The sequence below is a fragment of the Musca autumnalis genome, unplaced genomic scaffold, assembly GCF_047663935.1.
Source record: "Musca autumnalis isolate F117 unplaced genomic scaffold, ASM4766393v1 scaffold_3, whole genome shotgun sequence".
NCBI lineage: Eukaryota > Metazoa > Arthropoda > Insecta > Diptera > Muscidae > Musca > Musca autumnalis.
In genome coordinates this window covers 118,418,899-118,431,952 of record NW_027411866.1, presented here as the reverse complement: position 1 = coordinate 118,431,952, position 13,054 = coordinate 118,418,899, and positions in this window count along the sequence as shown.

The window sequence follows — 13,054 nt, the reverse complement described above, 5'->3', positions numbered from 1 at the left end:
AAATACCAAAAATCGCGAGGTACCGAAAATCACGTGGAGCGATATAGCCCATTTTTAATATCAAACATTCTAGAACAAATAGAAACTTCTAGACCAAATTATAAAGCTCTAAAGCTGTGTTGGCATCAATGTAGAAAAATGGGTAAAAATAGGTTGAAGCCAACAAGTTTTTTATGCTCCCTTCCGATTTCTGGATAAAATTTACATTTTATAGACCTTTGCCCAAAGAAAGACTCAAAGAAAGTTTTTGATTTTTCAGTAAATCCTGCATTCACCTGAAATTGATGCTGACATTTTGAAGCCGGAATTTTGGTTTTTTTAATAAACCGGACGCGCAACAAGATGTTATTAAAAACACATAGTAGGATTATGTGATTTTACGTCGTTTAATGTATATATCATGAGCAGTCATCGGATTTTTGCATGCCTTTTATTTCTTATCCAGTTGGACTCAAATTTTGGATCTAGCAAAAAATGCAAAAAATATGCAGATTTTGGCCGAAAATCGTAAAATTGTCATTTAAAGTTGGAAAAATCACCAAAAATCTTCAAAGTGTTCTAAATTAAGACTGTTTGCCGTTTAACGTCGATTTTTTAGCAGATTACTATCTTATTGAGACCTCTTACGACAGTGTGGTGTAGGGTATAAAATATGGTATTGTAATATCATTTTTTATACCCTCAGCATTTATGCTAACGAGGGTATATACACTTTCATACGCGCAAAATGTGCCTCATCGAAATAATGGTTTTAGACCCCAAGTATGTTTGGACGAAATGTGTTTCAGACAATTTGGAGTCGATTTAGCAATGTCCGTCCGTCTGTCTGGCTGGCTGGTGCGCACGATAACTCTCGAACGAATGAACCGATTTGGTCAAAAATTTGGCTTTCGTAATATTTTGTTCAAACTTAGTTTAAGTTCGAAGATAAGCCATATCTGTCCTCTCCTTCAGGTACCTCCCCCACGAAAGTTCAAAAATATTCAGAAAAATTTTGCGCACGATAACTCTTGAATGGAGTAACCGATTTGGTTCATACTTTGCACATCGTGAAATTACTACCAAACTTAGACTCAATATGGACTCAATCGGTACACGCCTTCGGATACCTCCCACACAAAATTTCGGAAAATTTCAGTTTAGGACCTGCTCTCGAATCGTTTTGAATTTTGTTGTAATTACTTGTATTCACGGCCCCCCATACAGCGGTACAAGTTTTATCAGGGGCAAAACCATACTTCCTGGGAAAATAGCCTGAAAGAATAAAAAAAAACCCCTAAGACACCGTGTGTAGTCGTTTGAGCGCAAGATAACTCTCGAACGGATCTGCCGATTCGATCCAAAATTTGGTTTTCATAATATTTTGTCCAAGCTTAGTTTAAGTTCGAAGATAAGCCATATCGGTTCACTCCTTCAGGTACCTCCCCCACAAAAGTTCAAAAATGTTCGGAAAATTGTGCGCACGATAACTCTTGAAGGGAATGACCGGTTTGGTCCAAACATCATACATCCTAATATATTTACAAGATATAGAGCAGGTTTGAATATGGACTATATTTGTCCATTCCTTCGGGTACAAAATTTCTGATAAGTTCACTTTAAGACCTACTCTTGACTGACTTTGATTTCTGTGTAAGCATATTTCAAACGCTGTCTCAATTACGGCGGTAAAAGCTTTTTCAGTGGCAAGTCCATACTTCTCGAAACTTGTAAAAAACCCTATGGCACTATATGTAGTATCTGGAGAGCACAATAACTCTCTAACTCATAAACCGATTTGGTCCAAAATTTAGACTTCGTCATATTTTGCCCAAACTTAGTTTAATTTCTAAAATGGCACTTATCGGTCCCCTCCTTAGGATACCTCCCCAATAAAAGTTCAACATTTGTGTCCAAGTGCAGTTTAGTGTCTGTTCGAAGATCCTTTACAGCCATATATGTTTTCTGTGGACAAGTCCATGCTTCCTGGCATACTGGTCTAACAGGCGTACGATAACACACATAAATGACTCTAAAAAAAGATCCACTTCCGTAATGCACAATGTCGGTCAATTCCCTCCTGCGCAAAACTTTTGAACTTTAATCCTAATCCACATTTTTGTCGATAAGTTCAAATGTCCAAAAAGTGCCACAAAATTCTGAAAAGACCCTAAATACATTCGATCTGTCCATAGATGCAGGTTCCAATTCATATATGCTGAGGGTATATCTCTGTCGGCCAAGCCGACTGATAATTTTTTACTTGTTGTTGGATATTTTAATATACAGAATATACAAAAACACATAACATAGTTTTTTCTGAACAAAAACAGGGTAAATGTCAAAAATGACTATGTAAACGTGACAATATCGATTAGTTGTCAATGAGAGCCGAACCTAAAATTTTCTGAGCGACATTTTTGCAGAACATTTCGAACCTGAAAAATGTCATATTGTGGTACTTTTATTGCTGTTCTTGAAATAAAGGACGAAAAGGACACGGAAGGAAGCGATTTAGAAGGTCGAAATGCTCTACGAAAGAGATCCCCATTAGATTTGATTGAAGACATGTCATATCAAAAATTAGCCAAAACAAGAGCGAACAAAGATATAATGCTAATTGTTTTATGGCTTATAGGGTCTCCAGTGAAAAATTTATCACGCCATAACTCAAAAGTTTGACTCACTGCGGATCTGCCCTTTGAGGTCCTGTATATGCCCATCAAGGGCTTTCACCCCCAAAAGAAATTTTCCACCCCCAGACCTCGAGCTCCATTTTGTTGCACAGTGTATTTAATTTTATATTTGACAACTGTCGACATCTACTAGGTACTGATTGAAAGCTTTCTGGTCTTCTTGAATAGCATTTTACATGTCTTTAATACACCAAATAGAGGCAGAGGTATTGATCATTATAGCAAAAGCTTTATGATATTAAAATCGTGATACCTTAGCGCTTTTTACAGTAACTCTGATAATTTACCATAAGTGACACATTTTGTATTAATTTAAAGCTTAACCATTTGAGGTTCGTTATCAAGCTCTCTCCTTCAAATGTGTCCAACAGGAACAGAAAATGGAAATAAAATTTCATGAATTGGAAACTGGGATACTCCAGTGTCTTTCTCAACATCACAAGCATTTCATCAATTTTGGTAACACAATTGGGAACATTTTAAAGCTCAGTATCTTGGAACGCATCTTACCAAAGCAGAGATACTCGCCAAAAATAAAGGTGATATATTCCTCATCCATTGCCGGGATTTCCTTTTGGAATACAACTACTAAAAGCGGAGATATTCGCATGAGAATAAAACTTTGAATTTTTTTTCACATAAGTTTTTTGCTCATTCGGAATCATGAATATTATCCGACCGTAACCAAACTCACTGTGCTTCTTCCCCTCCGGGACCCCCATCATCAGCGAAAATTTGTTGACAACCCGATCAAAATTGCGGTCTGTAGCGTGATTACATGGTTTACAAGGACAGACGGACGGGGAAGGACACACATAGCCAGATCGACTCAGCTCGTCGAGACATTCATTTTGGTATATATACATAAGTATGGGTCTAAGACCATTATTTCGATGCTTTACAAACTTTTTGGCCAAAACCAACTTATAATACTATCCCCTATAATGGTGTAGTGTATTATTATGATTTCAGTTGCAATCCATAACTAACGATATTCTTCCACAAACTGAAATCATTTATCCACTGTTGCAATTTGTCTGCTAAACTTTTGCAAAACCCCCACGTACAAATTCATTTAAAGTTAAATTGTTTGCCATTTAAACGTTTGAAAATAAATTGGTTGTATGACGCCATTACTTGCAATTTTTGCCTAACCCCTGCCTAAGTCAATGCTTTTTGCCAACACAATGTACGTCTAGGTCGATGGGAGAATATACGTTAGATACTTAAACCAACAACACATACTTACCACTCTACCATCTGTTTAGTTTCTTTATTGACTTTTGCTCATTTAATGCGTTGCTGACATCTACACCAAAAACACCGATTAGAAATTTGATACCTACATCATGACTTAGTTGGTTGGTGTGTGAAATGCCATCATAATTATGACTGCCGACAAATAAGAAATTTCTAATGTGGCAGAGATGACCAACCTGCAGAAGCAAAAGCAGAATTTTGGTCGACAAGGCGTGCTGTGTAAGCGGAGGCGTCATGCTCAAAAGGGGTATATCCGCCGATGGTTGGAAATTGAGCTCCCAATGCATGTCTACTAGGGTAGTTTTAAAACATCGATGTCGAATTTTTAAGCAGATTTCCGGAGTTTGAGCAATATAGGAATATGTTAACACGTACCACTGGGTCCCCAAAGTTTCCATGTCCCTATACGAGGGTCACTCGAAAACCTTCTGGCCTAGGCAACACGCAGTGTCGCCAGGTGTCATTTTTCGTTTCTTTGGAAAGTTTGACAGTTTTTAGCCTAAGCGTAATCAGTTTGACATACGACCATGTGTTGGTTCGTTTACATTGGCTTGATTGTGACACACGCTTTTACATCATCTTCTGGCGATTGCTGCTATTTTTCGGGTTCGTACGCATAGTTCCATGATTCGTCACCTGTATCCATCTTTCGAAGAACCGCGATCGTATTTTTCGAAACTTCTTGCACCGATCAACACGAGATCCATCGAGAAAAACCCCATTTTTGCCACCAAGTGTTCATGCAATATCGAATGTTAGTTTATGGAATAAATGTCCAAGGATGTCCCTATCTCACGGTATTTAACATGGCGATCTTGGATTACCCGTTCACGCACGACTCAATTTTTTTCTGGCACATCTGCCGTTTTTGGATGACCCTCGCGACGTTCGTTTTTTAGCGAGTGTCCGTCACGATTGAATTCATTAAACCAGTTTTTCATAGTCCTATAGGATGGTCCTTTATCGACACACAAAAATTTCATTTGATCGATGCACTCTTGCCGTGATTATCCACGTCGATAGTTATGAACAATTATCGGACGAAAATGTTAACAAGTAAATTCCATATTTTTGCAAAGGTATACTTTTAAGTCACTGCAAACAACCGAACACATGGTCATATGTCAAACTGACATGGGTACGCTTACGCTGAAAACTGTCAAACTTTCCAACTTTCAAATGACACCTGGCGACGCTGCAAGTTACCTAGGTCTAAAGCAGGGTTTCGGAGTCGGAGTCTACGAGTCGGAGTCGAGCAATTTTGCTGGAGTCGGAGTCTGAGTCGAAAAAAATAACTCGACTCCGACTCCGGGCAAAATTTTTTCCACGTTATAGAAGTATAACATAAAATTTGGAACAAGAACATTTTTTTTAAAAATATTTTTTTTTATTTTAAAAGAAATGTATAAGAAAACATATATGCAAACGGTATATTATACTAAGTTAAGAGACGATTCACAGGATATTTATTATCCTCTGAAGTGTAGTCTATTCATCCCTATTTTGTTGATCCAATTGATTCTTTACATTTTTGCAAACAAAAGTAATTCTCTATGACAATCTAATTAAGATTGGACCTGTAACCTCTTTCGTCAGAAGTCTTACTGCTCTTCTTACAAAGGTCTATTGGTATTCTCATCCAGTGTTTTATGAGAAGTCATCCCTGTCTTCTATTAAAGACAGTGTGGTCTCTATGGGAAATCTTACTGAATACCCTGTGGCACAAAATGGAATTCAAGATCTAGGGGTGGAAAAATTCCTTTTCGGAATGAAAGCCCCAAAGGATCCCATAGCCGAAATTTCTGACTTATGACATAATGAATTTTTTCATTGACCCCCATCCATCATTGAGAAAATAGCTTTATATCTCAGTTTGGAGACATTGTTTCATCATTTTCATCATCTTTCTATATACTCGATGAGGGCTTTAGATGTAGACATTCAAATAAGCGGATCTGTCCGCCATGAACAGATATAGTTCATGTGTATCCGAGTTTTCTACACAATCACATACGAAATTCAATGAAATATATAATCATAGTTTTCATGAGAAAGGATCGGGTAAAAGTGATAAAGAAGTGAACACATGGCAATATCGATTTCTTGTCCTAGTGGACCGACCCTACATAAAATTTTTCTAGCAACATTTTTGTAGAATATTTTCATGCACGAAATCTCATCGTGTGCTAATTTTTCAGTTCCCGAAAACTTCCATCTGCCTACGTGCTGGGTAGAATACACAATATATCTCAAATATTTCCACACCAATGTTCAAAATGTGTATAAATTTCAGAAAAAAGTAGAATGTATAATGGTCTGTTCCAGAACTGCAAGAATCTACTAATTTATAAAATTTTTTCCGATAACATAAAGGAAAAACTGTTATCGTAGTAAAAAATAGTAGATTCTTGCAGGTTCTGGAACAGAGCATAAATATCATAGAATAGGTAGTTATTTTGTTTGCAGCATAAACTGTGTTTTTCTCGAAATCGGCCACAAAAATATATGACAATTGGTTTATTCGTTTTCGAGCTAAAGTTGGCACCCCACAATGCTTTAATAAAAACAGGGTTTCGTAGACGGCCTCAAAACTTCGTAATATTTTTCTCTTTCAGATAAAGAAAACAAAACTGTCAAAAAGTTACGTAGTTTTCTCGAAAAAAAAAAAATCAAGAAAAATTACTGTTATTGAGCTTTACAACTGGGGGTCTCCTTTTGAGGCTAAGCACACTAAAATGTTGGCTTACATCCAGTTTGAAACTTGGTCATGAATTGCCTATAATTGTTTTGCATGTAGTCCTTATGATTTGTATTGCTCCTTCATTTTCACTTATTTTGAAAGCTTAACGATATTCTGAAGCGGAAGAATTCCGTCCAGAATATACTCGTGCAAAAAAGGATAACCGACAAAAATGCTCTAACTTTGCTATTTTTCAATGAAAGATCCGGCAGAAACAATATTGATATGTTCAAATGATTCGAACGAATGTCTTTCATAATGAATTGTAAGGAAAAACTAACACATTAGCCTGTATAGGCCAAAATATAGGAAAAAGTTAACAATTTGTGCAAATTTTATTCATTTTTAGTGGTATGGGATTTTACTCTCGGAGTCGAGCCGGAGTCGGAGTCGGAGCCGGAGTCGTAAAAAAAACTCGTCTGGAGTCGGAGTCGGAGTCGAGGTATTTTGGTCTAAAGGTTTTCGAGTGACCATCGTATGTATAGCTAATATTAAAATCCGAGCCGATTTTCTCAATTTTTTGTAGTACTAGTGTTTTAGTCACAACAAAGAACTGGTAAAATGTTTTTCATCGATTGGACAATAAATGTGGAACTATGTAAACTTCGAGGCCCCAGTGGCACGTGTTAACGTATTCCGATTGTGCTCAAATTTTGGCAATCTGAAAATCTAACAAAACACTTTTGGGTGGTGCCGCCTAAAAAAATCGGACATCGATTTTTTTTTTTTTAATTAAAACCACTTTAATGTCTACAAAAAGGAAATAAGGCTGTACACATGTAAGCCTGCGGCAAATTATGTAGAAGGCCCGAAAAGAACAAGGTCGCACTTACCACCCATTTTGTCGACCATAATATTGCCTTCGACAGTTTTATATGATCAAAGATATTCCAAACCATATTTGAATTTGTTATTTTTGCAAAGCTGCCCGATAGTAGAAACTTTCGCATCCCATGTCCTGTCCACAGGGTATTCAAGAACATGTCTGAATTTGGTATTACCTTAATATGGTCCAGTCAAATATTGGGATATCTTGTCGCTTTTTCATATATGTTTTATATTTGACGTTCGTCGACAACCTATTTAGTAGCAGAGTTTTTCAAAGACTTTAAAATTTATCAAAATGTCAAAATATTAACAAGTGAGAAAAGGTTATAGTCGGTACGGGCCCGACTATGTGATACCCTACACCACTACCCCTGTGCATAATCATTTCACTCGAAAACATTTCTTTTACGGAGATACGAAAGTTTTCACCTATCTGCCTTTTTTCACCAAATGACTTAAGGCGAACTGAACCAAAATAATTAATCAATAGGTTTCTCTCTCTGTGAGAAAATTTCGCGAACTGTAGTGTGATTGCAGAAAAAGTGGAAAAAAGGGGTGCATTACCGACTATTTGACCACCTACGCCAACCTAATTTGCATAATTTTAAAGATGGGATTTTCTACTTTCTTAGTCAGGCTTTGCTTTTAAAAGGTCCCCAACCAAAGGTGTGATATCCGTCATTATTATTAAAATCGCAAAAATGAAAAGTTGGGTTCTATTAACGACTATTGCGATATCTTCGTTGTGTGACCACCTACGACAACCTACGTTACATCGTTTCAAAGGTGATATTTTTTTCTTTCATTGCCAAGTTTTGCTTTTTATATACCCTTATAGACGCTGAGATATTTGCTTTGGAATAAAATGTAGACTTTTTCTCCAAATAACTTTTTTGCTCATTCCGACCCCTAATTATTATCCGACCATCACCAAAATCAATAAGCTTCTTCCCCTCCGGGACCCACATCAACACCCAAAATTTCGTGACGATCCGATCAAAATTGCGACCTGTAGCGTGATTTCCAAAAAAATGGAAAAAAGGGATGTATTACCGACTATTACGATATCTCCGTTATTTGGTCACCTACGCCGACTTGGTTGCATCATTGTAAAAATGGGATCTTCTACTTTCATAGTCAGGCTTTGCTTTTGAAAAGTCCCCAACCAAAGCGGTGATATTCGTCATTATAATTAAAACCGCAAGAATGAAAATTTGGGTTTTATTTGCGACTATTGTAATATCTTCGTTGTTTGATCACCTACGAGAACTTACTTTACACCATTAGAAAGGTGATATTTTCTACTTTTATTGTCAGGTCTTGCTTTTGGTATACCCCATACAGAAGCTGAGATATTCGCTTTGGAAAAAAACGTTGTCTGTTTATCCACATACGTTTTTTGCCCATTCCGACCCCTGAATATTATCCGATCATCACCAAAATTAATAGGCTTCTTCCCCTCCGGAAAATTGCGACCTGTAGCGTGATTAAAAGGTTTAGATGGACAGACGGACTGACGGACGGTCACACATATCGACTCAGCTCGTCGAGACATTCATTTTGGTATATATAAGTATGGGTCTACGACCATTATTTCGATGGGTTACAAACTTTTTGGGCAAAACCAACTTATAATACCCTCCCCACATAGTGGTGTAGGGTATATAAATATTGCAAATAAGGATTGTTGAGCAGTTTTTATATCTCTAGTATTTTACAAATTTTGGTAACACAATTGATACCAATTTATAGCTCAGAAGATCTTCTTTAATATTAATCACAGATAAACAGCAGGTGTCGGCAACAACTACAAAATGACTTTCATTGTGTGCAGTCTTACGCATACGACAATTTCGCCCTGTCCACAAACATCGTGTGCTTAAAGGCATTTCTAAAACTAACAATAAAAAAACGTTTAGTTCTGCCGGGCCGAACTTTTATACCCTTACTTAATAACTTAGTTGGCCTTTTACAGAACATTTGTCCTATAAGCCGAACTAAGAGAAAATTTCCATTCCCCTATATTTGTTGCGTTTTGGAATACCGCGTTTTTCGATCTCGTCTTCCACTTGTTTGCTCCATAGAAGCCTTGGCTTGCCAGCTCTGCGTGTACCGCCATGGCCCGTATTTATACGCCTTTTTAGCAGGTTCATCATTGCTCATTCTGTTGACATGGCCTAGCCAACGAAATCGTTGTATATCGATACGTTTAACTATACTGATGTCGTTGTATAGTTGATACAGCTCGGTGTTCATACGACGTCGATATCCACCCTTAACGCAGATTGGCCTGTACAATACAATTCCTCTTCTTATTTCACAATTGATGTTGTGTGATGTGTTTATGGCTGTGCCGAGGTAGGCGAAGTTTTTTACTACCTCAAAAACCAACTTCCACTGTTGGTCCGAGCTCAATGAACGCATTGAGGGTCGACACCATCAACTTGGTCTTCTCGCCGTTTACCGCAAGACCCACTTTAGCAGATTCTCCTTCGACCTTCTTAAAGCTATCAGTTACTTATTTTACTGATCGGTCCATGGTGTATATGTGTGTATATATAGTCAGCATTAACAAGTAACACATTGCTATTGGTGTAAATTGTGGCATTTCTTTTAACATCTGCGTATCGTATAAACTTTTCCAGCAGCATGTTATATAAGTCACGCGAAAGGCTGTATCCTTGTCTAAAACCTCTTTTGGTACTAAACTCTTCGGAGAGATTCTTTTCTATTTTAACTAAGGACCAAATGCAAACATAGCCTTTAAACGTAGAAGGCTGCTTTATAATCGACAAAAGGATGGTAGGTGTCGATCTGCATCTCTTGGGTCTTCTCCAGTATTCGTCGCAGGGTAAATATCTGGTCAATGGTGGATTTTCCATGTCTAAAGCTGCATTGGTATGACCGAATTATTTCGCTGACCTTACACCTCAAATAAGTCGGGATTTGCAAGTAACTATAAATAAAAAATCGTCAGAAATGTTGGTGTCGATATGCAATTTTAACATACCGCCAAAGAACTGACCAACCAAAGCGGTGATATTCGTCATTATAATTAAAACCGCAAGAATGAAAATTTGGGTTTTATTTGCGACTATTGTAATATCTTCGTTGTTTGATCACCTACGAGAACTTACTTTACACCATTAGAAAGGTGATATTTTCTACTTTTATTGTCAGGTCTTGCTTTTGGTATACCCCATACAGAAGCTGAGATATTCGCTTTGGAAAAAAACGTTGTCTGTTTATCCACATACGTTTTTTGCCCATTCCGACCCCTGAATATTATCCGATCATCACCAAAATTAATAGGCTTCTTCCCCTCCGGAAAATTGCGACCTGTAGCGTGATTAAAAGGTTTAGATGGACAGACGGACTGACGGACGGTCACACATATCGACTCAGCTCGTCGAGACATTCATTTTGGTATATATAAGTATGGGTCTACGACCATTATTTCGATGGGTTACAAACTTTTTGGGCAAAACCAACTTATAATACCCTCCCCACATAGTGGTGTAGGGTATATAAATATTGCAAATAAGGATTGTTGAGCAGTTTTTATATCTCTAGTATTTTACAAATTTTGGTAACACAATTGATACCAATTTATAGCTCAGAAGATCTTCTTTAATATTAATCACAGATAAACAGCAGGTGTCGGCAACAACTACAAAATGACTTTCATTGTGTGCAGTCTTACGCATACGACAATTTCGCCCTGTCCACAAACATCGTGTGCTTAAAGGCATTTCTAAAACTAACAATAAAAAAACGTTTAGTTCTGCCGGGCCGAACTTTTATACCCTTACTTAATAACTTAGTTGGCCTTTTACAGAACATTTGTCCTATAAGCCGAACTAAGAGAAAATTTCCATTCCCCTATATTTGTTGCGTTTTGGAATACCGCGTTTTTCGATCTCGTCTTCCACTTGTTTGCTCCATAGAAGCCTTGGCTTGCCAGCTCTGCGTGTACCGCCATGGCCCGTATTTATACGCCTTTTTAGCAGGTTCATCATTGCTCATTCTGTTGACATGGCCTAGCCAACGAAATCGTTGTATATCGATACGTTTAACTATACTGATGTCGTTGTATAGTTGATACAGCTCGGTGTTCATACGACGTCGATATCCACCCTTAACGCAGATTGGCCTGTACAATACAATTCCTCTTCTTATTTCACAATTGATGTTGTGTGATGTGTTTATGGCTGTGCCGAGGTAGGCGAAGTTTTTTACTACCTCAAAAACCAACTTCCACTGTTGGTCCGAGCTCAATGAACGCATTGAGGGTCGACACCATCAACTTGGTCTTCTCGCCGTTTACCGCAAGACCCACTTTAGCAGATTCTCCTTCGACCTTCTTAAAGCTATCAGTTACTTATTTTACTGATCGGTCCATGGTGTCTATGTGTGTATATATAGTCAGCATTAACAAGTAACACATTGCTATTGGTGTAAATTGTGGCATTTCTTTTAACATCTGCGTATCGTATAAACTTTTCCAGCAGCATGTTATATAAGTCACGCGAAAGGCTGTATCCTTGTCTAAAACCTCTTTTGGTACTAAACTCTTCGGAGAGATTCTTTTCTATTTTAACTAAGGACCAAATGCAAACATAGCCTTTAAACGTAGAAGGCTGCTTTATAATCGACAAAAGGATGGTAGGTGTCGATCTGCATCTCTTGGGTCTTCTCCAGTATTCGTCGCAGGGTAAATATCTGGTCAATGGTGGATTTTCCATGTCTAAAGCTGCATTGGTATGACCGAATTATTTCGCTGACCTTACACCTCAAATAAGTCGGGATTTGCAAGTAACTATAAATAAAAAATCGTCAGAAATGTTGGTGTCGATATGCAATTTTAACATACCGCCAAAGAACTGATGATTAGACAGCGGAATTTTATGCAACCCATATTTGTGGTCCGATTCATGTCAAATTTTGGGACTGGGCATATTTTTGGCTTCTGATTACATTGCAATCGAAACATATGACATATGCAAAATGCATAAATTTTTGCATATGCAAAATTTATGCATTTTACATATTTTCTTATGCAACAAATATTTTAATAATAGGTGCAAAAATGTTTGTGTGTAAAATTTTTCTGTTTACAATTCTCTTCAGACAAGTCAATGAAATAGAGAAATGTATAACCACAGCCACAACCTTCAAAATACCGAAAATCGGGAGGTATCGTTCTATGGGGGCAATATGAAGACGTGGACCTATACCGATAAATTTCAGGTGCAAAGTTTTATACCCCCAACGAAGACTTAGTACCAAATTTCAGCCATTTCGGAGGGATATTGAGGGCACAACCTTCAAAATACCAGAAATCCGGAGGTACCGTTCTATGGGGGCCATATGAAGACGTGGACCTATACCGACAAATTTAAGGTGCAAAGTTTTATACCCACAACGAAGACAAAATGCCAAATTTCAGTCATTTCGGTGGAATATTGAGGCCGCCACCTTCAAAATACCGAAAATCGGGAGGTACCATTCTATAGGGGCTATATGAAGACGTGGACCTATACCGATAAAT